This window comes from Colobus angolensis, unplaced genomic scaffold (genome assembly GCF_000951035.1).
Source record: "Colobus angolensis palliatus isolate OR3802 unplaced genomic scaffold, Cang.pa_1.0 Scaffold71, whole genome shotgun sequence".
NCBI classification, from domain to species: domain Eukaryota; kingdom Metazoa; phylum Chordata; class Mammalia; order Primates; family Cercopithecidae; genus Colobus; species Colobus angolensis.
The window spans coordinates 6,605,385-6,628,624 of NW_012120821.1; the positions used below are offsets into that span (position 1 = coordinate 6,605,385).

The 23,240-nt window shown below is 37.4% G+C and overlaps 1 protein-coding gene and 1 pseudogene across 3 annotated transcripts in view; one reads left to right on the top strand and one right to left on the bottom strand.

Moving 5' to 3' along the window:
- Positions 1–23,240, bottom strand: part of NDST3 (N-deacetylase/N-sulfotransferase (heparan glucosaminyl) 3) — a 217,330-nt gene that overhangs the window by 39,270 nt on the left and 154,820 nt on the right. The window lies entirely within an intron of this gene.
- LOC105501413 lies at positions 21,567–23,076 on the top strand (annotated as a pseudogene). Its single transcript, XR_001000190.1, has one exon. The product of XR_001000190.1 is annotated as a peptidyl-prolyl cis-trans isomerase FKBP4 pseudogene (transcript).

Below are 23,240 nucleotides of genomic sequence, written 5' to 3' on the forward strand. Positions count from 1 at the left end.
CTCTGGGCCTGAACTTCCTATTCTATAATTCCCTGGCTGGAGCCCTCTCAAAGTGCCTCATTAGCTTTTGAATTGAATAAAGTTCAGTGTGTCAACCTAAGGTACTACACGGTCCCAGTTTATCTTTCCAGTCTTCCCTTGTGTATCCCTTCTGTGCTCAGGGCAAACTAGCCAAATTACCTTGCTTGTTGACCTACAATATTCCTTGGACTTGCTTCTCCATGGCTTTGTTGATACAGTTTCTTCTCTCTGTAAATATGCTGCCTCATTTTGCTACCTATCTCAGTTTTATGTATTCAAGAGTGTCATGTCCACTGTTTCATATCTCTCAAGGCAAATGCAGTGTTTTTAAAAATGTGAGCCCTAGAGCACCTAGTTTTGTCTTTCTGACATTTTCTTACCCTGGCTTGTTTTGTGCTTTTTAAACATACTTGTTTTATTCATCTCTAGACTGTAAGTTCCTTGGGGGCTGGCATGGGCCCTTCAACTTTATTCTCTGAACTGTCTGTAATATATTGTATGTGCCTTGAGCTGGTTCCAACAATCTTATTTTTAAAGTTGAAAAGTCTAGGGTCAGTTATTTTCAATGCCACTCATTCTGCTAATCTTTTAGCACCATTAAAATTGTGGGCCTCCTCAATGATTTATTCTTGTCTCCTCTAACTTTATCCCCATTCACTGTATACTCTTCTTTCTAGTCTCCACTTATTTTCTTACTGTCCATTTCCCGCTATTCTCCGTGAAACCTTACTCCTTTTTAAATAAACTATATCTTTATGTCTTTGCCTTTGGCCTGTACAGTGGTCAAGAAAGATGCCTCTGTCACCTACCGGCTCTACAGTCTTAGCAAGTTATTTAAACTCTCAGTACTTTAATTGACTTGCTTAAAAGAAAACAAAAAGGATATAGTAATAGTAATTACCTCACAGGGTTGTCATTACAATTAAATGTAAAGTTTTAAAAAATTTAATACACTGCCTGCCACATAGTAATTGCTTAATACATAAGAGCTATTTATTATTGTTGATATATTGTTGTTATTTTGGAGAAACATCATTTCTTATTTACAGTTTCTTTCTAGCAGCTCACCAGCCTTATCAGGATAGCTTTTCAATCTCTTAACCCTCTTATTTTTTTCTGCATCAATCAATGTGCTTCTGATCACTTCTTCTACCAGGCAAGATTCTATCTGCAATGATTTGAACTTCTCTAATACCATTACCCTCAGATTCCCAGATCATCTTTCTGCTTTCAGTGCTCTGCAAGTATGAGACTTTGGGCCAGTTCTTCCATTTAATTAGTTCACTTCCACATATGGACTCTTCAGCACAGCTAGAGAAAAAACACACAATAGGAGCTATTCATAGTGCATAAGCATATGGTCCCCAATCTTAATGGAATCCTTAGTGCTACTGGATGTTCTTCTTATTTATTCATTGTCACCTTGCTCTTCTGTTCCCTTCAGCAGCTATTTCAAACTTTCGTCCCTCTCTGGAGGCCTTCTGTTCGGTTTCCACTCTCCCTACTTTCCCTAATCATCCCTTAATTAACAGGGAGTGTTACCAGGCAGAAACTCTTTCAAACCCTTCTTTCTACACATTTGTCTTTTAAAAATTCCTCCTGACACCTGAAGTGTCAAGCAAAGGTGTTCCATTTTGTATTCAAGACTAATATATCTCCCAGTGCTTTTCATCCCATCTGCTTTCAACTCCCATGTGATCTTAGTCTATCACATATTCCTCTGTTTTCCTCTATTTCAGTCCTCTCCCCTGGTCCTTCCCTCATACCTGAAAACATATTTGAATCTCTCTCATCTTAGGCTCTCTCCTGATTATCTTTTCTAGCCACTGTCCTACCCAGCCAAGTTCTTCAAAGGAACAGTACCCAGGTGCTCACTTTACTCCTCACCTACATTCACGTTTCAGTCATTTGTGACTTAAGTTTTGTTCCCACCATCCCATGGAAAATGCCTTCTGAAAGGTAAGCAATAGCCTCTTAGCTACATATAGATACTTGGTAGTCATTGCATTAACCAATCTACTCTGTTGAACATGGTTGGCCACAACAATAAAGAATAAAATTTTTTACAAGAATAAAATTTTATTCTTCCTTGGCTTTTTTGACACTGTTTTCTCTGAGTTCTCCTCTATCTATATTTTTCACTGATTCTTCCTTCTCCACATTACCTTTAGATAGCTAGTGTTTTCCAGGATTTTGTTCTTTACATGCTGTCTCTAGGTGGAATCGCCACAATGATCCCCACATCTCAAACTACTATTTCTATCCTTCTCCTAAATTTTATACTTAAATATCTAGTTGACATTTTTATCTGAACGTGCCATAGCCATCTCACTTTAAACATGGCTCAATTAAACTCATTATGTGCTTGCAATAGAGTGTAAGTAAGCTCCAGGAGAGCAGGGACCTCATCTGTTTCATCACTGCTAGTTTTCTAGCACCTAACCAACGAAATAATAACTAGCACATAGTAGATGCTCAATAAATAATATTTGAATGAATGAATCTTTACAGCCAGATCTTGTCTTGCTTTTGTATTCCTTATTTTCCCTAAGGTTACTACTGTTCCTATGGTTATCAAGCCAAAAAATTGAGTGCATTCCAGACACTTACCAGATCCTCATTTCTTATTGAACTGGACTTGTTTTGTCAATACAGTCTCTTTCATAACTCCAGCTGATCCTCTCTATCCCTATTAGCACTTACCTGGTTTAATCTCTCATTGAATCTTATCTGGGTTCTTTAAAAGCTTTCTAACTGATCTTCCTCCTTCCAGAACTGGGCTCCTCTAATCTATCCTCTAGAACAACGCTGTCCAATAGATATATATTGTGAGTCACGTGTATAATTAAAAATATACCTTCAGTAGCCACATTATGAAAAACAATAATTGAATAAAACTAATTTAAATAATAAATAATATACTTAATTTAACCCAATATATACAAAATGTCATTTCAGCATGTAATCAACATAAGAATTATTAATGAGGCATTTCTCATTTTTAAATACGAAGTCTTCAAAATCTGATGTGATATTTTATATTTACAGTACATCTCAATTAGGATTAGCCAGATTTCAAGATTTCCATTCACATGTGGCTGGTGCAGCTGTAGAGTCTGTGTCTTTAATGCTTCAAGAGTCCATCATGATAATGCCCCTACCTTCTTCTTCATCTTCATATTTTCCTATTTACTTGCTTTTACTTTCCATTCCAGTGTGCATGACTCCATACATTTGTAGATGTTTTTTATTCTACCTGGAATACCTTCCTGTCTCTTTACCTACCATGCCTTTTCCAGTTTGAGGTGACTACTTCCTCTTTGTATCTCACTGTACCTTATGCTCTCTTATAAAAATTATTAGGATTAGTTGCTTTGACTTGTTATACGTTCCTCTTGCTAAACTGTGAGTTCAAGAGCAGGGACCAGGTTGTACTCTTTATTATATCTACAGTCATGTGTATGGTTCATTAAATAAATATTTGTTAAACTTAACTTAATTACATAAGAGACTACTGAAAAGTATTTGTTGAATTGAAGTCTATATCATAAGTGATCTTTTACCTTTTAAAACTTATACAGTCAAGGTAGAAAACAGAAAATGTAAAAAAAAGAGAAAAACATTTTGAATTGTTTTCATATATAAAAATCTTATATATACAATTTATATATAAAAGTATATATTATAAGTTATTATGTATAAATTATTTTTATATAAAATTTTGTATGTGTAGGTTAATGTATGGTATAACTTGACAGATAGTGTTTACTGCTTAGCAATATATCTGTAGCATTTTACTACATCGTTAAAAATACTTTAAAATGTGTGTGTGTGTGTATATATATATACACACATATATATATTTAATGGCTAAATAATAATTTATCTTATAAATTATCACAATGTCCTTAGTCAATTTTCTACTCTTGGTCCTTTAGTTTGCTTATAATTTTTATTGTTGTAAACAACACTGGATTGGTCATCATCATTGATACATCTTAGTTTGTATCTGACTATATTCCTAGGAAAAATTTTTAGAAGTGGATGAAATTGCAGGTTCCAACAGAATGCATATTTTAAAGGCTAGTATCTTATGAGCCACCTGTCTTGGGTTCAGCACACTGGCCCACTGCCCTCGGCTTTATTCCTATTCAGCTGTGGCATGAATAAGAACAAATCATAAAGGAAGAGCAGTCTACTGGAGTTCTTGAATAGTGACAATTTATGTTCGAGCTGTGAGAAAAATTGTCCTCTTCATGTCAAATCACTGCTTTTCATTTTGCATGATTCTTGCTGGCTGGGAAGCATTATTTGGAAATTGTGTTAGCTTTGACAATTTAGCTTTCAATCAATAATGAGCTGCAGATGAAAAAGAAACCAAATGTGAAGAGACTAATAAGGAAGGTAGAAAAATAGTCTTTCATCAGACTATAAGGGAGCAAATGTTAGCTTTAGCAGTTCCAGATAAATTACATGTGAGGATTCAATGACATAATACAAGCTAAAAGTTCAATATAGTGTCTGACAACATAGTAAGTACCCAATAAATCATGTTACCTGAGATTAGGTAAAATATGATATTTTGACTTGTCTCAAAATTCTTGCATCCAAGGCTAACCTGTTATAATTATTTTATCTATTCTGAGAAAGGCTTGTGAATATACTTATACTTTGGAGCTCACTTGGTTCTTTCCTCATGTATAGAAAAAAATAAGTCAGCCATTCAGAAAACTCTTCGTCCTTTTTAAGAAAATGTCCAAATCAGGTAGACTTTAAAGGTGTAGGATTGTTCTGCTGTATATGGTCATAGCATACTCTTGATGTTATGTTGTAAGATATTATCAAACATTATATTGGGTATAATAATTTCTTATTTATTTATAAAAGAAAGAATGAATAACAAGGCCTTGCTCTGTCACCCAGACTGGAGTGCAATGGCTCCATCACAGCTCACTGCAGACTCAGCCTCCTGGGCTCAACCTACCAATCCATCTTAGCCTCACCAGTAGCTGGGACCACAGGTGCATACGGCCAGGCCCGGCTAATTTTTGTATTTTTTGTAGAAATGGGGTTTTACCATGTTTCTCAGGCTGGTCTCAAACTTCTGGGTTGCTCAAGCGATCTGCCTGCCTTACCCCCACTAAGTGACGGGATTACAGGCATGAGCCACCAGGCCTGGCCTTTCTCTACTTTTTTTTTTTTTTTTTTTTGAGGCGGAGTCTCGCTCTATCGCCCAGGCTGGAGTGCAGTGGCCAGATCTCAGCTCACTGCAAGCTCCGCCTCCCGGGTTTATGCCATTCTCCTGCCTCAGCCTCCCGAGTAGCTGGGACTACAGGTGCCCGCCACCTCGCCCGGCTAGTTTTTTGTATTTTTTAGTAGAGACGGGGTTTCACGGTGTTAGCCAGGATGGTCTCGATCTCCTGACCTCGTGATCCGCCTGTCTCGGCCTCCCAAAGTGCTGGGATTACAGGCTTGAGCCACCGCGCCCGGCCCTTTCTCTACTTTTAATCCAGACTATAGCTGCCACTATCTGCTGTATTTATAAAAAAAGTAATAAAATTCACGTTGTGGCATGTTTTTTAATCAGGTCATCATACAAATTCCAAATGCTTTATTTGCACTGTGAACCCAACTAAATGTATCCCTCATTCAACTTCTAATTAGATCCAAAAAGATGCCCGCTGCTATTCCAACCCTACTGGTCCTAAGGGGATGTTTGATACAAGGGAAAGTGAATGGAAAGAAACAGTGGTCTCAAACAAGCTGTGGAAGGGGTCCATGAAAGTGAGTGGCTTTGAATCATTGCCTTCTGAAGTTTCCCTCTAACCCCTCTTCTGGGATATGGGCAAGCCTGAGGGAAGAGGAGGAGTTCCTCAAGGGGACTCCTTGACACAGGCACATTGTACACTTTACTTGCAGTGTATTATTGTACATGGCAGTTTATGAGAGCCTAGTTACACAGATTTGCAGATTGTACTTTCTAGCTTTAATTAACCTAACCATCACAAAATGTCTAAGTGTCTTAAAAAGATTACTAAGAAACCATGGTTCATAGCGAATGCTATTAATAATAATGAAAGCGCAAGTGAAGGAAAGGAAAGTACCAGAGCCAACCTCTGTGCTCCTTCTAGTCTGAACTCTTGTCAGCCCCTAATGCGATGAAAACAGTGATGATATAATCACATTTAACAATAGTAGGCTCCCAAATTTCAAAAGTTTCAAGAAGATTATTTGAAATATGGATTTACATCTGTTAATCATATATGAGGCCATTGTGATTGACAAGACATTTAAAAATCTTTTAATTTCATTCTTAGAAATTTTATATTTCTATGTATAGTCATGGTATAAAAATCTGAATATAAAATGAATGAAATAATCTTATAAATAATTATGTAGCTCATATGTTAAACAATTAGGATTCATGGAATATAATTACTAAAGCAATCTTACTTCTTTTTCCCACTGTTCCTTTAAAATTTGTTCAGTGTGGGTAGTTTTCCCTTGCAGAACGGCCTCCCTAATCTCTTAGGTGACAGAAAGTTGTCATGTAGCTTTAAGTAGTTTTGATTTAGTAGTTTAAATCTTCTGGTTGAAAAAACAATCCAAATTCCAAACTTGTTGCAATATTAAATCTGCTCCTCTCATCCTCCTGGGACCTGGTGCAGGAGAGAATTTGCAAGACAGGCTGGGAAGAAAGTCTGATTAATGCTGTGTTCTCCAGTGGGTGATTTTACTCTACTTGCTTACTGAGGTTTCTGATCCCTTAGTATCTGGGACATGGAGATGAAGGAGTGAAAAGGATACAAGGAATTATTACTCCGCTGATATTTTCATATGCATATGTTTAAAATCATCTGAGATCTTTGGAGCCATCAGTCTCACTTTGTTGCCAGGCTGGAGTACAGTGGTGCGATCTCGGCTCACTGCAACCTCACTGCAATCTTCTGCCTCCTGGGTTCAGGCAATTCTCCTACCTCAGCCTCCTGAGTAGCTGGGACTATACCACCATGCCCAGCTAATTTTTGTATTTTTAGTAGAGACGGGGTTTCGCCATGTTGGCCGGGATGGTCTCGATCTCTTGACCTTGTGATCCACCCTCCTTGGCCTCCCAAAGTGCTGAGATTACAGGCGTGAAACACGGCACCCAGCCAAGCAGGGTTCCTTTTAAAAGGACCCTATGTTAATATTTATTTTAAGAGGTGCACGTTCGGGCCTTGGGATTTGGGAGCCTTTGATCTGTCTTTGGAAAAGAGGGCACATAATTCTCAGATGTGTTTCTTTCTTCTTCTGATACCACTTTAGCCAATCTCTCTCTTGTACTTTGGATTTATTAGTTGTAAGGCAGACACCAACCTACTGTGTCCCCCTCCTGCAGGGAACATCTCTCAAGCTCTCCGATGGTCTCAGTGACCTTGAAGCCAGAGCTCAGCTAGCAGCAGAGCAGGCAATGACCCCTCTGTTCTCCCACGGGTAGAAGGTGGTGGGATCATGCTCAACACACAGGACAACTCTTTCCAAAAATCCTCCCCACAAATCCTCCTTAATTTCCAGGAACTTGACCTTTTTCTTCTGGGTGTGGGTAGGTGTTAGAAATTTTGGCACGTTTGTCCCTCTCACAGCTCATTTTGGTGTCTGTTGTCTTTCATGTTTTTGTGCATGGTTTTCATATTTAGTTACGTGAAAAATTACTTTCACTTTATCACCTTCTCCACGGGGAGAAAAAGGATGTCACCTTAATTTCTAGGGTTTAAATTCATTGAGCACTGTTTTTCTACCTGGCTTGTGCCTTAGTCATCACTTAAGAATCTCAAGGAAAGCTCAATTGCAGAATAAATTGGCAAAGGGTTCTTAACATTTAGAATTTAGGATCTGATAGGCTTTAAAGGAAAGCTGGAAGGGTAAATCAATTGATCTCAATTAGGGACAGGTTTCAAAGGTACGGTGATGAGGTCAATGTAATTTAAAGCAATTTATCTTGGAGCAGTTTGTCTTTTTTATAACATTCATGTCTCTCACTTAATTTTTCTGGCTATACTTTCAGAACTGCAAGTTCAGCCCTTTAATTACAAGCTAATGATTGATGATCAATTAACATTTCTGTTAGGTGTCAAAAGTAATTCTATTGATTTAATGCATTGCTATTACTTTAGCTGCTGAACAAATATTCACATGTCATGAGAACATCTCCAGTTCTCAGATCACCAATTTTCAACTAATTTTGAATTGTGTATCTTGCTCATGCTGTTGTAATGTTCTTTCTATATTATTCTGAAAGACCCTATTGCAGTTAGTTAGAGGCCAGACAAAAGCTGTTCTTGTTCCTTTAGAGTTAGAAAGTGATGGAATCATGAATACGGTTATACCTTATGATAGCTTTAAAAATGAATAATTAATAGAAATCCTTTGTTGTTAAGCTTCTAAATATTCAAACATTTACAGTTTTAAAACATTTATTTATTTTAAGACAGCCCCTCTAATGAAGTGGTTTGTGAAATGTTGAAAAATTTTGAGAGTACTAATTTGGTTCAGAAGCCCGGTTCTTTAAGTAGAGAGTAAAGACTCAAAGGACAAAAAGAACAATGCTAAAGAATGAGCACTTGCTAAGTATTAACAAAGTCACCCAAGAACTGTTCCTTTATTAGAGAGAAAATACTAGGGCTTGACTGGGCCTATGCAAGCCACATCTGTTTTGATTGAAATAAGACATTTTAAGAAGTAAAGTTTGGCACAGGGATAATCTAAGTGAAATAGTTCTCCCAGGACTTTGCAGGGATGAGAAGACTGACCCAGATACAAGAGTCAGGTGAGGTACTGTATAAAGACTTAATTAAAAGCAAGATACCTAGAAAGGCATCTCTGCAGAGATGGGAGAAAGACCAGAAATATAAAAAATTTCAAACCTTTATGAGTCAGCACTAGAGGACACCTACTGCCAAAGCTGCTGGCATCTGGAGGGCTGTTTCAACTGCAGTGAGAATAATACCCTGATAGAAGTTTCTAACTCCGGGGATAAAAGGTGAGAAGTTCATAAAATACTGTAACTAAACCAGATATCTATTAAAAATTTTGCAGTGGTAGACTCATATTTGATTTATTGTTTGTTATTCTTGCTTTAAATTATAACTCCTTTAAATAACTTATTGATAAATCAATCTATAAGTTAATACTGTTATATAGTGAAGGGTTATACTTTCTGAAAGTAAATTATCTTAGGAACTAGCTAAATCAGCTTGTTAAAAAGAAGTAGGGTTTATAAATGTTTCCCTTCTAAAAATGTTAACCCTTCCACATAATAGTAAGTACCCAGAACTGCACATAAGAGGCACAAGGAGAGTTAATGAGGTCATGAAATCTAAACCATAGATTCAATCTTGACTAAACATCAAAATTTTGTACTGACTTAAAGAAAAATTTCTAAAACTCTGCTTGAATATTATTATCAGAATTAGGAAAACCTCAGATACTTTAGAAGTTTGAAAGAATTATATGAATTTTAATAAATGGTTTCATTAAACACTAATGTCTAGGGAATATTTCCTGCTGAATAAGAACATTCACTTTATTAGGGAAGGTACATGGGTAACTGGTGAGGGAGGAAGAAGGCACTTCCATCTGTGAGGGCTTACTTGTCTAAATATCTATTCCATTGAAGCTTTAGATAAAACTTTTAGTTTGAAAGTTTTTTGTTTTTAGTATGTCATCACTTGTGTGACTTTGTGTGAAACGATAAATCTCCAAGTATTTTGGTGCCTGTTTGGCAAAACTGGGATGACAATTATATTCTCCAAACAGGATTTCTTAAATTTTCTTTCTGCTTAAAGCACAGAAATCTACACTTATCTCCTTCATGCTATAACATAATACTATTCAATACTAGGCTTTCTACAAATTTCTGTTCTTCTAAGTCCATATTCTTCCTTTATAAATTTTTTCCCACTATCAATTTCTAATAAGTTATCTCTCCAATATTATAGGTACCACTTTGACTTTAGGCCTTATTGCTTTTAATATTTATTTTGGATTCAACAAGAAGCCACCAATATCATTTGTGTACATGTGTGTGTGTGTGTGTGTGTGTGTATTCTTCCAGAATTATTTTTATTTTTAAAACATGGAAGCAAATGGTACACAATTTTATACATTAATTTTTTAAAATTTAATACATGTTAGAGATTGTTTTAATCAGTACACAAGGGACTTCCCCATTTTTATTGTATATACATGCTGTAATTCTCTTACTATGGATGTGCTATAAGTTATTCAAGTTCTTATTAAGGTTTTATGCTATTATGAATAACTTTGGATATGCATCACTTCACTCATTTGAAAATATATCTGAGGATAAATTCTTAGAAGTGGAATGGCTAAGGAAAATGGTATGTGCATTTGTAATGTTAGTAGAGATTGCCAAGTTGCCTGTCATGGAGATTGTACTGATTTACATTACCACTAGTAATGAGTGAGAGTTAGGTTTTGTTGCTTTTTGCTTGAACCACACTAATAACTTTCTAAATGACCTCCTCACTTTTGTTTCTTCCAGCACGAATATATCCCAAATGCTAACACCAGAGAAATCCTCCTAAAACAAAAGTCCTTTGCTTAGAAAATATCAATAACTCCTATTTTCCATCAAATTAAACTTCTTAACCTGGTGCTCAGAATCCTTGACAAAACAGGCCTATATTCATTCTTGAGTTTTATCTTCTACCACATACACCCTATATTCCAGATAAATTGAATCATTCCTTGTTCTATGCTGTGCTTTAGGCCTGAAACAGTTTCCTCTGTACAGAATGCTTCTCTACATATGTCTTTCAGTCTAAATCCTATCAACTTTCTAAGACCATCTCAAATATTACCTACCTAAAGATCCAAATATATTAGCCCTTAGGTTTACGTTCTTTGTTTTGCTAATTAATAGTGTGCACTCAGAATAAATAAATACTTCTATTATAATAATTGGATTTTGGTTTAGGTGTAATTCAAATCTTCTTGGTTATGTAGCTGCCCAGTTCACAGATGACAGGAAGGAAAGTGTGAGAAGAGGATGGATGTGGGTGGGTGTTGGGTGGTGTGGGTGTTGTAGAGGGTGGTGGCAAGAGACACATATATATTGAAAGCCCAATAGGTGGCCAGTACTCTATATTTGTACTGTCATTACCTATAGAAGAAACCTTATGGAGGTGGATATTGTCATCTCCACTTTACAGTCAGACAAGCCATATAACTAGTAAACAGTTGATCAGGATTTAAACTCAGGTCTATCTGGATGCAAAGCCTAGACTCTCACATTGTACTACATTAACTTATCTGGCAGAGAATAGCAGCAAGAAATGACTAATATCTTGAACTCTGTCTCTAAAGTTGAACAAATAAACACCTATGAAAAGTTGAACAAGAACGTTAGCATCACTAACTGGAACCATCTGTTGTAGATACAACTGTCCTATACTATGTGAGTGTCAGTGTATTAGAGCACAATGAGATAAGCAAATTCTGGGTGGAATATCCTGATTTGGAGAGCAGGGAAAGGAAGATTTCCATTCTGTTTTTTAAATGATATGTAAAGAGATAAACTCAATGTATCTGGCATATGAACTCAATTGCAATGTCTATCATTCTGTAAATAGATGATAAATTAGTATGTGTATTGTGTATATTTTTGTGTATTTCTCTGTTGTTCTCTTTGAGTATCTGTCTATCTCAAGCCCATCGGCATAAATGAAAATCTTCCCCACTCACAAATGAATTTACTGTCACTATAAAGTGTAAGATAAGGTCTGCTTAACTCTAGAGAAATGTTAAGCACATAGAAAATAGAAGCAATGATAACATTAACAATATTATTATTAAATTAAAAAGAAATTGAAGAACGTTAAAAAATTCCAGAATTAACAGTTTTTTAGAGTTAACATGAAATGAAGTAAAAAGCAACTTTAATATAATGAGCCAATTACTTGTACACAGGTATAGACTGAGTGAATACTAAAATAATCACGGGTTTGTTGATTCTAATTTCACACTGAATATAATAAACAACTGTATTCATGTTAGAATTAGCTCTGTTAACTTTCTCTGCTCTCTCAACTAATCAAATTCATTGTTTTTTATCTCTAAATGTTATTTAATAACAACTTTATTAAAAGTGCCAATATCTTAGAGGATTATATATATAGGTATATTTATATTTATATTCACAAAGACACATCTGTATATACACATATGCACATGTAATATTGTTAAACCAAGTTTATCCTAAAGTTGCTTCCTTACATACTTTAAGTTTGGCCTGAAGATTTCTCTGTACATAGTGAACAGTAACCTCAATGGAAGTTTAAATAGACAATAACCTACTCTTGTGCCGGTCACCGAGTTTTGGCCAAAGGCAGCCAACTGTTCAAATCATGTTCAAATAAGGCAAATGTTGAGCTGTAACCAATATGGCTGTTTGTGTACCTCACTTCCATTTTCTGTATGTCACTTTCCTTTTTGTGACCATAAATCTTCCACCACGTGGCTGCACTGGAGTCTCTCTGAGCTTAGTCTGTCTAAGGAGGCTGCCAGATGCCAGATTCACAAATCATTCTTTGCTCAGTTAAACTCTGTTAAATTTAATTTGTCTAAGGCTTTTTTTTTTTTTTTTTTTTAACAGATGGTATCAGAAGTGGGATCTGAAGTAGAGCTTCCAGTGACCCCCAGGAGCATTGAGTGACCAAGTGAGGTACCTGCAGGGCCCATTGTGTCCACTGCTCTTTCACAGCAACTGGGGATGATGGTAAGTTCTCTCTCAGAATTCAAAGCTCCACATATTTGTGTTTTGAGCTTTCTGAATTTGAGCAAGTTTCTGATCCAAACTAGGTTTGGAAGTCACAAAAACACTGAATTGGGTCCAAAATCTGATTGGATCTGATAATTAACTGGCTTGGATCTAGTTACAGGCCTCTTATTTCTGAATGGGTCAGACAGAAACCAGTAGAAAATGGCAATATTTCAGAGGACACAAACTTTGCCTGTAGAAATTTATAGGGATTTTTGTGTTTTACCTCCTTTGTTTTTCTTATGTGCCAAGGTAGGAAAAAATTATTGGCTAAGTTGATTAAGAGGTTCTGAGAATTAAAGTTAGGATTCAAGATAAAAATGGGACCCTTATTTTCTTAAGAACTGAGTAATCTACCTTCTGGCTATGCCCACACTTACATGTATAAATATTAGGTCCTGGAAACAGCAAACACTTTTAGAAATAGCAAAATCTTACTAAAGGTAATTTAAAATTACAATGGAACATTCCAAAGAAACAACACTTCATTTGAAGAAGTGCAGTTGAAAATGAGGGCTCACAACTCTATGCACACAAATTAGAAAACCTAGAGGAAGTGGATAAATTCCTGGAAGGGCACAATCTTCCAAGATTGAATCAGGAAGAGATTAAAAACCTGAATACACCACTATCAACTTCTGAAACTGAATCAGTAATTAAGAGCCTACTAACCAAAAAAAGCCCTGGCTCAGATGAATTCACAGCTGAATTCTACCAGACATACAAAGAACTGATACCGATCCTACTGAAATTATTCAAAAAAAATCGAAGAGGAGGGATTCCTTTCTAACTCACTCTATGAAGTCAGCATCAGCCTGGTACCCAAACCTGGCAGAGACACAATTAAGAAAGGAAACTTTGGACCAATATCTCTCATGAATATAGACATGAAAATCCTCAATAAAATACTAGCAAATCAAATCCAGCAGCATATTGAAAAGTTAATACAACATGCTCAAGTAAGCTTTATTCCTGGAATGCAAGGCTGGTTCAACATATTCAAATCAATAAATGTGATTCACTACATAAGCAGAATCAAAAGCAAAAATGAAATGATCTTCTCAATAGATGCAGAAAAAGCTTTTGATAAAATCCAAGATCCCTTCATGTTAAAAACCCTCAACAGACTAGGCAATGAAAGAACATACTTCAAAATAATAAGAGCCGTCTATCACAAACCCACAGCCAACATCGTACTAAGTGGGCAATTGTTTGAAGCATTCCCTTTGAGAACTGGAGCGGAACCAATGTGTACACTCTCACTGCTCATGTTCAACACAGTAGTGGAAGTCTTAGCCAGAACAATCAGGCAAGAGAAAGAAATAAAAGGCATTGAAGTAGGAAAAGATGTCAAAGTATCTCTCTTTGCTGATGACATAATTCTATACCTAGAAAATCCTAAAGACCTTGCCAATAGTCTCCTAGAATTGATAAACACCTTTAGTAAAGTTTCAGGTTACAAAATCATTGTATAAAAATCAGCAGCATTTCCATACGCCAACAAAGTCCAGGCTGAGTGTGAAATCAAGAACACAATCCCACTTACAATAGCCAAAAGAAAATGAAATACCTAGGAATACAGCTAGCCAAGGAGGTAAAAGATCTCTACAAAGAGAACTAAAAAACACTGCAGAAGGAGATCAGAGATGAGATAAATGGGGAAACATTCCATGCTGATGGATTGGAAGAATCAGTTTTGTAAAAATGGCTGTACTGCCCAAAGCAATTTAAAGATTCAACACTAATGCTACACTACTACTGCTACTACTACTACTACAAGGCTACACTAACCAAAACAACTTAGTACTGGTACAGAAACAGACAAAGACAAGTGGAAGAGAATAGAAAACTCAGAAATAAAGATGCACACCTACCACAATCTGATCTTCAACAAGGCTGACAAAAACAAGCCATGGGGAAAGCACTTCCCATTCAATAAATGTTACTGAGATAACTGGTTAGCTGTATGCAGAAGAGTGAAACCAGACCCCCACCTTTCACCATATACAAAAATTAACTCAAAATGGATTAAAGATTTCAATGTAAGACCTCAAACTGTAAAGATCCTAGAAGACAACCTAGGAAATACTTATCTCAAAGTCAGCCTTGGTAAAGAATTTTTGGCTAAGTATGAAAAGCCATTGCAGCAACAACAACAACAAAAAGACAAAAAGGATCTAATTAAACTAAAAAGCTTCAGCACAACAAAAGAAACTATCAACAAAGTAAACAGACAACTGCGGAATGAGAGAAGATATCTGCAAACTATACATCCAACAATGGCCTAGTATCCAGAATCTATAGGGAGCTTAAACAAATCAACAGACAAAACATCAAATAATTTCATTAAAAAATTGGCAAAAGACATGAAGACATACTTCTCAAAAGAAGACATACAAGTCACTAGCAAACATGAAAAAATGCTCAGCATCACTAATCATCAGAGAAATGCAAATCAAACTGGCAGTGAGATAAAATCTCACACCAGTCAGAATGGCCTTTGCAGAAACATGGATGGAGCTGGTGGCCATAATCCTCAGCAAATTAATGCAGAAACAGAAAATTCAAAAATACATGTTCTCTCTTATAACTGAGATCTAAGCATTGAGAACACATGGACATAAATATTGGAATGATAAACACTGTGGACAACTCAAGGTTGGGAGTGGGTGGGTTGAAAAACTACCTATTGAGTACTATACTATGCTTACTACCAGGGTGAGGGAACCCGTACTCCAAACTTCAGCATCATACAATATTCCCATATAACAAATCTGCACATGTACCCTTGTATTTAAAATAAAAGTTGAAATTAAAAAAAAAATGAAAAAAAAAGGAAGCTTCCCAAATTAGTCTCATCTATGGATGCCTATTGATATGCAGAAGCTTCTAAAGTATTTCAGTATTTTAAATTAAAGACTGTTTATAAAAGGCAAATGAAAAGCTTAAATGACTTATAAGAAAAGTTAAATCTGCTTTCCTTTTTGCTTAGTTACTACACTGCCCCAAAGACAAAAAAGAAAGCTATCCTGGATAAAAAGTTTATAAAAGTAGGCCCCACAGGTGTGTAGAAAACTAAGTAGGCACTCATGGTACCTGATTTCAGGACTTGGCTTTTAGATGGCATTTCTGGACCTGCCTTAGGCCAGAGGGGAGCTCACTGCTCTAAAGGATGAGTCCCAGGCCAGGCAGCATTCACCACAAGCTGACTGAAGAGCCCCTGGGTCTTAAGGGAACACGGTGGTAGTACGGTAGTACTCCCTGTGGGTGTGAGGTGGCAGTGGCCATGGGGTGAGGCTTGCTGCATTTGGAGAGGGGAGGGAAGAGTGGGAAGCACTGCGTCTTGTGGTTTGAGTGTCAGCTCAGTCACAGTGCAATGGAACGCCAGGTAGACTTCTAAGATTTTTGACTCTAGTTTCTGGCTCCTGAATGGCACCTCTGGACCCCCCTGGAGCTTGGGCTTGGAGAAATTCATCACCCTCAAGGGAAGAACATAGGCTTGGCTGGCTTTGCCACCAGCTAATTGTAGATCCTCAGGGCCTTGAATGAACGTAGCCGGTAGCCAGAGAGTGGTTGCAGCAGGGCTTGGGCAAGACCCAGTTCTCTGCTGGTTTCAAGTCTGACCCAGCACAGTTCTAGGAGTGGTGGCTGCAGCGGTACTTGTGTCACTCCACCTCTAGCTCCAGGTGGCTCAGCACAGAGAGAGACTGGGACAAAGCAAAGAGAACCGGAGTCTCTGGTAGTCCACATAATTCTTCTGGATCTTGTCCAAGACTATCAAGGCAGTATCTCTATGAATCTGCAAGAATCATAGTGTTACTGGTCTTGGGGTCCTCTCTAAAGCAGATATATCTTAGATCACAACACCCAAGTCCTTTTGAATATCTGGAAAGCCTTCCCAGGAAGAATGGGTATAAAGAGCCCGGACTGCAAAGACTACAATAAATACCTAACTCTTCAATGGCCAGACACAGATGAACACCTACAAGTATTCAGACAATCCAGGAAAACATGACTTCAATAAATAAACGAAATAAGGCACCAGAAACCAATCCTGGAGAAACAAGGATATGTGATCTTTCAGACAGAGAACTCAAAATAGCTGTTTTGAGGAAACCCAAAGAAATTCAAGCAGATGAATTTGACAAAGAGATTAAAATAATTAAAAAGAATCAGGCAGAAATTCTGGAGTTGAAAAATGCAGCTGGCATACTGAAGAAATCATCAGAGTCATTCAATGGCAGAGTTGATCAAGCAGGAAAAAGAATCAGTGAGCTTGAAAACAGGCTATTTGAAAATACAGTCAGAGGAGACAAAAGAAGAAAGAAAAGAAAACAACAACAATGAAGCATGCCTACAGGATCTAGAAAATAGCCTCAAAAGGGGAAGTCTAAGAGTTATTGGCTTTAAAGAGTATGTAGAGAAAGAGATATGGGTAGAAAGTTTATTCGAAGGGATAATAACAGAGAACTTCCTGAACCTAGAGAAAAATATCAGTATCCAAGTACAAGAAGGTTACAGAACACCAAGCAGATTTAATCCAAAGAAGACTAACTCAAGACATCTGGTAATTCAAGTTGCAAAGGTCAAGGATACAAAAAGGATCCAAAAAGCAGCAAGAGAAAAGAAACAAATAATGCAGCTCCAACACACCTAGTGGCAGCCTTTTCAGTGGAAACCTTATAGGCCAAGGGAGAATGGAATGACATATTTAAAGTGCTGAAGGGAAGAGAACTTTTATGCTAGAATAGTGTATCTGGTGAAAATATCCTTCAAGCATGAAGAAAAAATAAAGACATTCGTAGACAAACAAAAGCTGAAGGATGTAATCAACATCAGATTTGTCTTACAAGAAATGCTAAAGGGAGTACTTTAATAAGAAAGAAAAGGACATTAATGAGCAATAAATAATCACTTGAAGGTACAAAATTCACTAGTAATAGTAAGTATGCAGAAAAACCGAATATTATAGCACTGAAAATGTAGTGTGTAAACTACTCTTATTTAAGTAGAAAGACTAAATGATTTACCAATCAAACATGGTAAGTACAACAACTTTTCATGACATATTACAATACGATATAAACAGTAACAAAAACTTAAAGCAGGGGCACAAAATTAATACATGAAGTCTTTGTAAATTTTCTTTCTGTTAATTTGTTTATGCAAACAATGTTGTTATCAGCTTAAAATAATAGGTTATAACATAGTATTTGCAAGCTTCATGATACCCTAAACCAAAAAACATATAATGGAGACACAAAAAATAAAAAGCAACAAACTAAATCACATCACCAACGAAAATTGCCTTCACAAAAAGAAAGACATGAAGGAAAGAAAGAAGGAAGAGAAGACCACAAAACATCCAGAAAACAAATCACAAAATGGCAGAGGTAAGTCCTTACTTATCTATAAATTCAATGTAAATGGACAAAATTCTCCAATCAAAAGACATAGAATAGCTGAAGGGATAAAAAAAATGATGCCAGGTGTGGTGGCTCACACCTGTAATCCCAGCACTTTGGGAGGCTGAGGCAGGCGTATCACTTGGTCAAGAGATCAAGACCATCCTGGCCAACATGGTGAAACCCCATCTCTACTAAAAATATAAAAATTAGCCTGGCGTGGCAGTGTGGCAGTGTGTACCTGTAGTCTCAGCTACTCAGGAGACTGAGGCAGGAGAATTGCTTGAATCCAGGAGGCAGAGGTTGCAGCAAGCTGAGATCATCCCACTGTACTCCAGCCTGGTGACAGTGAGACTCCATCTCAAAAACAAAACAAAACAAAACCAAAAAAAGAAAAACAAAACAAAACAAAACAAAAACAACCAAAAAACAGATCCAATGATCTGTTGCCCATAAGAAATAGACTTCACCTATAAAACACACATTGAAAATAAAGGGATTGGAAAAAGATATTCCAAGTCCATGGAAACCAAAAAAGAGCAGAAGCAGCTATATTCATATCAGACAAAATAGATTTCAAGAAAAAACTAAGAATAGACAAAGAAGGTCACTATATAATGATAAGGAGTTCAATTCAGCAAGAGGATATAACAATATTAAATATATATGCACTGAATGCTGGAGCACCTAGATGTATAAAGAAAATATTATTAGAGCTAAAGAGAGAAGTAGAGCCCAATATAACAATATCTGGAGATTTCAACATCCCATTTTCAACACTGCATCAATGTTCTAGACAGAAAATCGACAAACATCAGACTTAATCTGCAGTATAGACCAAATGGATCTAATAGATAGTTACAGAACATTTCCTTCAAAGACTGCAGAATACACATTCTTTTCCTCAACATATAGATTATTCTTAAGGACAGATCATATGTTAGGTCACAAAACAAGTCTTAAAACATTCAAAAAATGGGAATCATATCAAGCACATTCTCTGACCACAATGGAATAAAACTAGCAATCAATGACAATAGCAATTTTGAAAACTATACAAACACATGGAAAGTAAACAATATGCCCCTGAATGACCAGTGAGTAAATGAAGAAATTAAGATGGAAATTGAAAAATTTCTTGAAAAAAATGATAATGGAAACACAATGTACCATTTTGTTGTATGGAATACAGCAAAAGCAGTACTAATAGGGAAGTTTATAGCTATAAGTGCCTACAGAAAATAAAAACTTCAAATAAACAACCTAATGATGGACCTTAAAGAGCTAGAAAAGCAAGAGCAAACCAAACCCAAAATTAGTAGAAGAAAAGGAATAATAAAGATCAGAGCAGAAATAAATGAAATTGAAATGAAGAAGACAATACAAAAGATCAATGTATCAAAAAGTTTTTTTAAAGATAAAGAAAATTGACAAACTTTTAGCTTGCCTAAGAAAAATGAGAAGTCCCAAATATATAAAATCAGAGATGAAAAAGGAGACATTATAACTGATAATGCAGAAATTCATATGATAATTTGTGGCTACTGTAAGCAACTCTATGCCATAAAATTGGAATATCTAGAGGAAATGGGCAAATTCCTAGATGCATACAACCTACCAAGATTGAACCATGAAGAAATCCAAAATTTGAACAGACCAATAACAAGTAACATGATTGAAGTTGTAATTAAAAATCTCCCTGTAAATAAAAGCACAGGACCCAATGACTTCACTGCTGAATTCTGTTGAAAATTTTAAAAAGAACTAATAGCAATCCTACTGAAACAATTCTGAAAATATAGAGGAGGGGTTATTTCCCAGCACATACTATGTAGCCAGTATTACCCTGAGACCAAAACCAGACAAAGACACATCAAAAAAAGAAAACTACAGGCCAATATCTCTGATGAATCTTGATGCAAAAGGCCTCAACAAGGTGTTAGCAAACTAAATTCACTAATATATTAAAAGAGATCATTCATCATGACCAAGTGGGATTTATCTCTGGCTTGCAAGGATGATCCAACATACACAAATCAATCAATGTGATACATCATATCAATAGAATGATGGACAAAACCCATATGATCATGTCAGTGGATGTTGAAAAAGCATTTGATAAAATTCAATATCCCTTCATGAAAAACCCTCAAAAAACTGCATGTAGAAGGAACATACCTCAACATAATTAAAACCATATATGACAGACCCATAGCTAAAACCATAGTGAATGGGTAAAACCTGAAAACCTCCCCTCTACCATCTGGAACATGACAAGGATGCCCACTTTCACCACTGTTATTCAACATAGTACTAGAAGTCCTAGCTAGAGCAATCAGACAAGAGGAAGAAATAAAGGGCATCCAACTGGAAAGGAAAAAGTCAAATTATCCTTGTTTGTAGATGATATGATCTTATATTTGGTTAAACCTAAAGACGCCACCAAAAAACTATTTAAACTGATAAGTTTTGTAAAGTTGCAGGATACAAAATCAACGTACAAAAATCAGTAGCATTGTTTATGCTAATAGTGAACAATCTGAAAAAGAAATCAAGAAAGTAATCCTAATTATAATAGGCACAAGTAAAATTAAATACGTAGCATATTAGTCTGTTCTCATGCAGCTAATAAAGTCATACCCCAGACTGGGTAAATTATAAAGGAAAAAGGTTTACTGGACTCACAGTTCCACAAGGCTGGGGAGGCCTCACAATCATGGCAGAAGGCAAAGAAGTAGCAAAGGCACGTCTGACATGGTGGCAGGCAAGAAAGCTTGTGCAGGGGAACTCCCATTTATAAAACTATCAGATCCCATGAGACTTATTCACTACCATGAGAATAGTATGGGGGAACTTCCCCCATTATATAGTTATCTCCACCTGGTCCCACCTTTGACAAGTAGAGATTATTACAACTCAAAGTGAGATTTGGGTGGGGACACAACCAAACCATATCACCTAGGATTTAACCAAAGAAATGATCTCTACAGTGAAAACTATAAAACACTGAGAAAAGAGATTTAAGAGGACACCAAAAAAGAGAAAGATATTCCATATTCATGGATGGGAAGAATCAATTTTGTTAAAATGTCTGTACCACCCAAAGCAATCTACATATTCATTGCAATCCCTTTCAAAATACTAATGACATTCTTCACAGAAAAAAACAAAAACGAAAACAAAACAAAACAAAAAAACTATCCTAAAATTTACATGGAACAATAAAAGACCCAGAATAGTCAAAGCCATCCTGAGCAAAAAGAGCAAAACTGGAGAGAATCACATTACCTGACTTCAAATTGTACTACAGACTGGCAGAGGTGCTCCAGCCTCTGCGCAGTCTGCAGTCAGTGCCACAGTGCCTGGCCTCCCACACACCCTGCAGGTAGCGCCCGTGCCCTCAGCCCAGAGTGCACTGGTGCTGGCGCCAGCTCCCAGAAAGAGTGCGCCACACAGAGATGACAGCCAAGGAGATGAAGGAGACTGAGACCTGGGAGCAATTGGTTCCTCTGCCCATGGAGGGAGTGGACATTAGCCCCAAACAGGAGGAAGGCATGCTGAAAGTCATCGAGAGAGGGCACAGGTACAGAGATGCCCATGATTGGGGACCGAGTCTTTGTCCACTACACTGGCTGGCTGTTAGATGGCACAAACTTTGACCCCAGTCTGGATCACAAGGATAAATTCTCCTTTGACTTGGGAAAAGGGAGATCATCAAAGCTTGGGACATTGCTGTAGCAGCCATGAAGGTGGGGGAGGTATGCCATATCACCTGCAAACCAGAATATGCCTACGGTGCAGCAGGCAGTCCTCCAAAGATCTCCCCAATGCCACGCTTGTGTTTGAGGTGGAGTTGTTTCAGTTTAAGGGAGAAGATCTGATGGAAGAGGAATATGGTGGAATCACCTAGAGAATACAGACTCGTGGTGAAGACTATCCAGGCCCAGTGAGGGTGCTATCATGGAGGTTGCACTGGAAGGGTGCTACAAGGACCAGCCCTTTGAACATCAGGAGCTCCGCTTTGAGGCAGGCAAGGGGGAGAACCTGGATTTGCCTATGGTCTGAAGAGGGCCATTCAGTGCATGTAGAAAGGAGAACATCCCATTGTGTATCTCAAACCCAGCTATGCTTTTGGCAGTATTGGGAAGGAAAAGTTCCAAATCCCACAAAATGCCTTGCTAATATGAATTACACCTCAAGAGTTTTGAAAAGACGAAGGAGTCTTGGTAGATTAATTCAGAAGAGAAGCTGGAACAGAGCACCACAGTGAAAGAGTGGGACACTGTGTACTTCAAGTAAGGCAAATACAAGCAAGCTTTTTTATAGTCTAAGAAGATTGTGTCCTGGCTGAAATATGAGTCTAGCTTTTCCAGTGAGGAAGCATAGAAGGCAAAAGCCCTTCAACTGGCCTCTCACCTCAACCTAGCCATATGTCATCTGAAACTACAGGCCTTCTCTGTTGCCATTGAAAGCTGTAACAAGGCCCTAGAACCGGACAGCAATGATGAGAAGGGCCTCTTCTGTCGGGGAGAGGACAACTTGGTTGTGAATGACTTTGAACTGGCATGGGCTGACTTCTGGAAGGTCCTGCAGCTCTACCCAAGCAATGAAACCACCAAGGCCCAGTTGGCTGTGTGCCAGCAGCAGATCTGCAGGCAGCTTGCCTGGGAAAAGAAGCTCTACGCCAACATGTTTGAGAGGCTAGCTGAGGAGAAGAACAAGGTCAAGCCAGAGGCTTCCTCAGGAGATAATCCCACTGACACAGAGATGAAGGAGGATCAGAAGAGCAACACTACAGAGAGCCAGTCTCAAGTGGAGACAGAAGCATAGCCCCTCTCCACCAGCTCTACTCCTGTGGCTGCCTGTCCCCCTGTCTCCCCACTCTGTCCTGTGAGTTTTGTAAAACCTGAGGAATTTTGAGCGAATTAGACCTTTACTTTTCTATCTGATTGGATGGTGGCTTTAGGGTGAAGGGAGAAAGGAGAAAGCTGGGA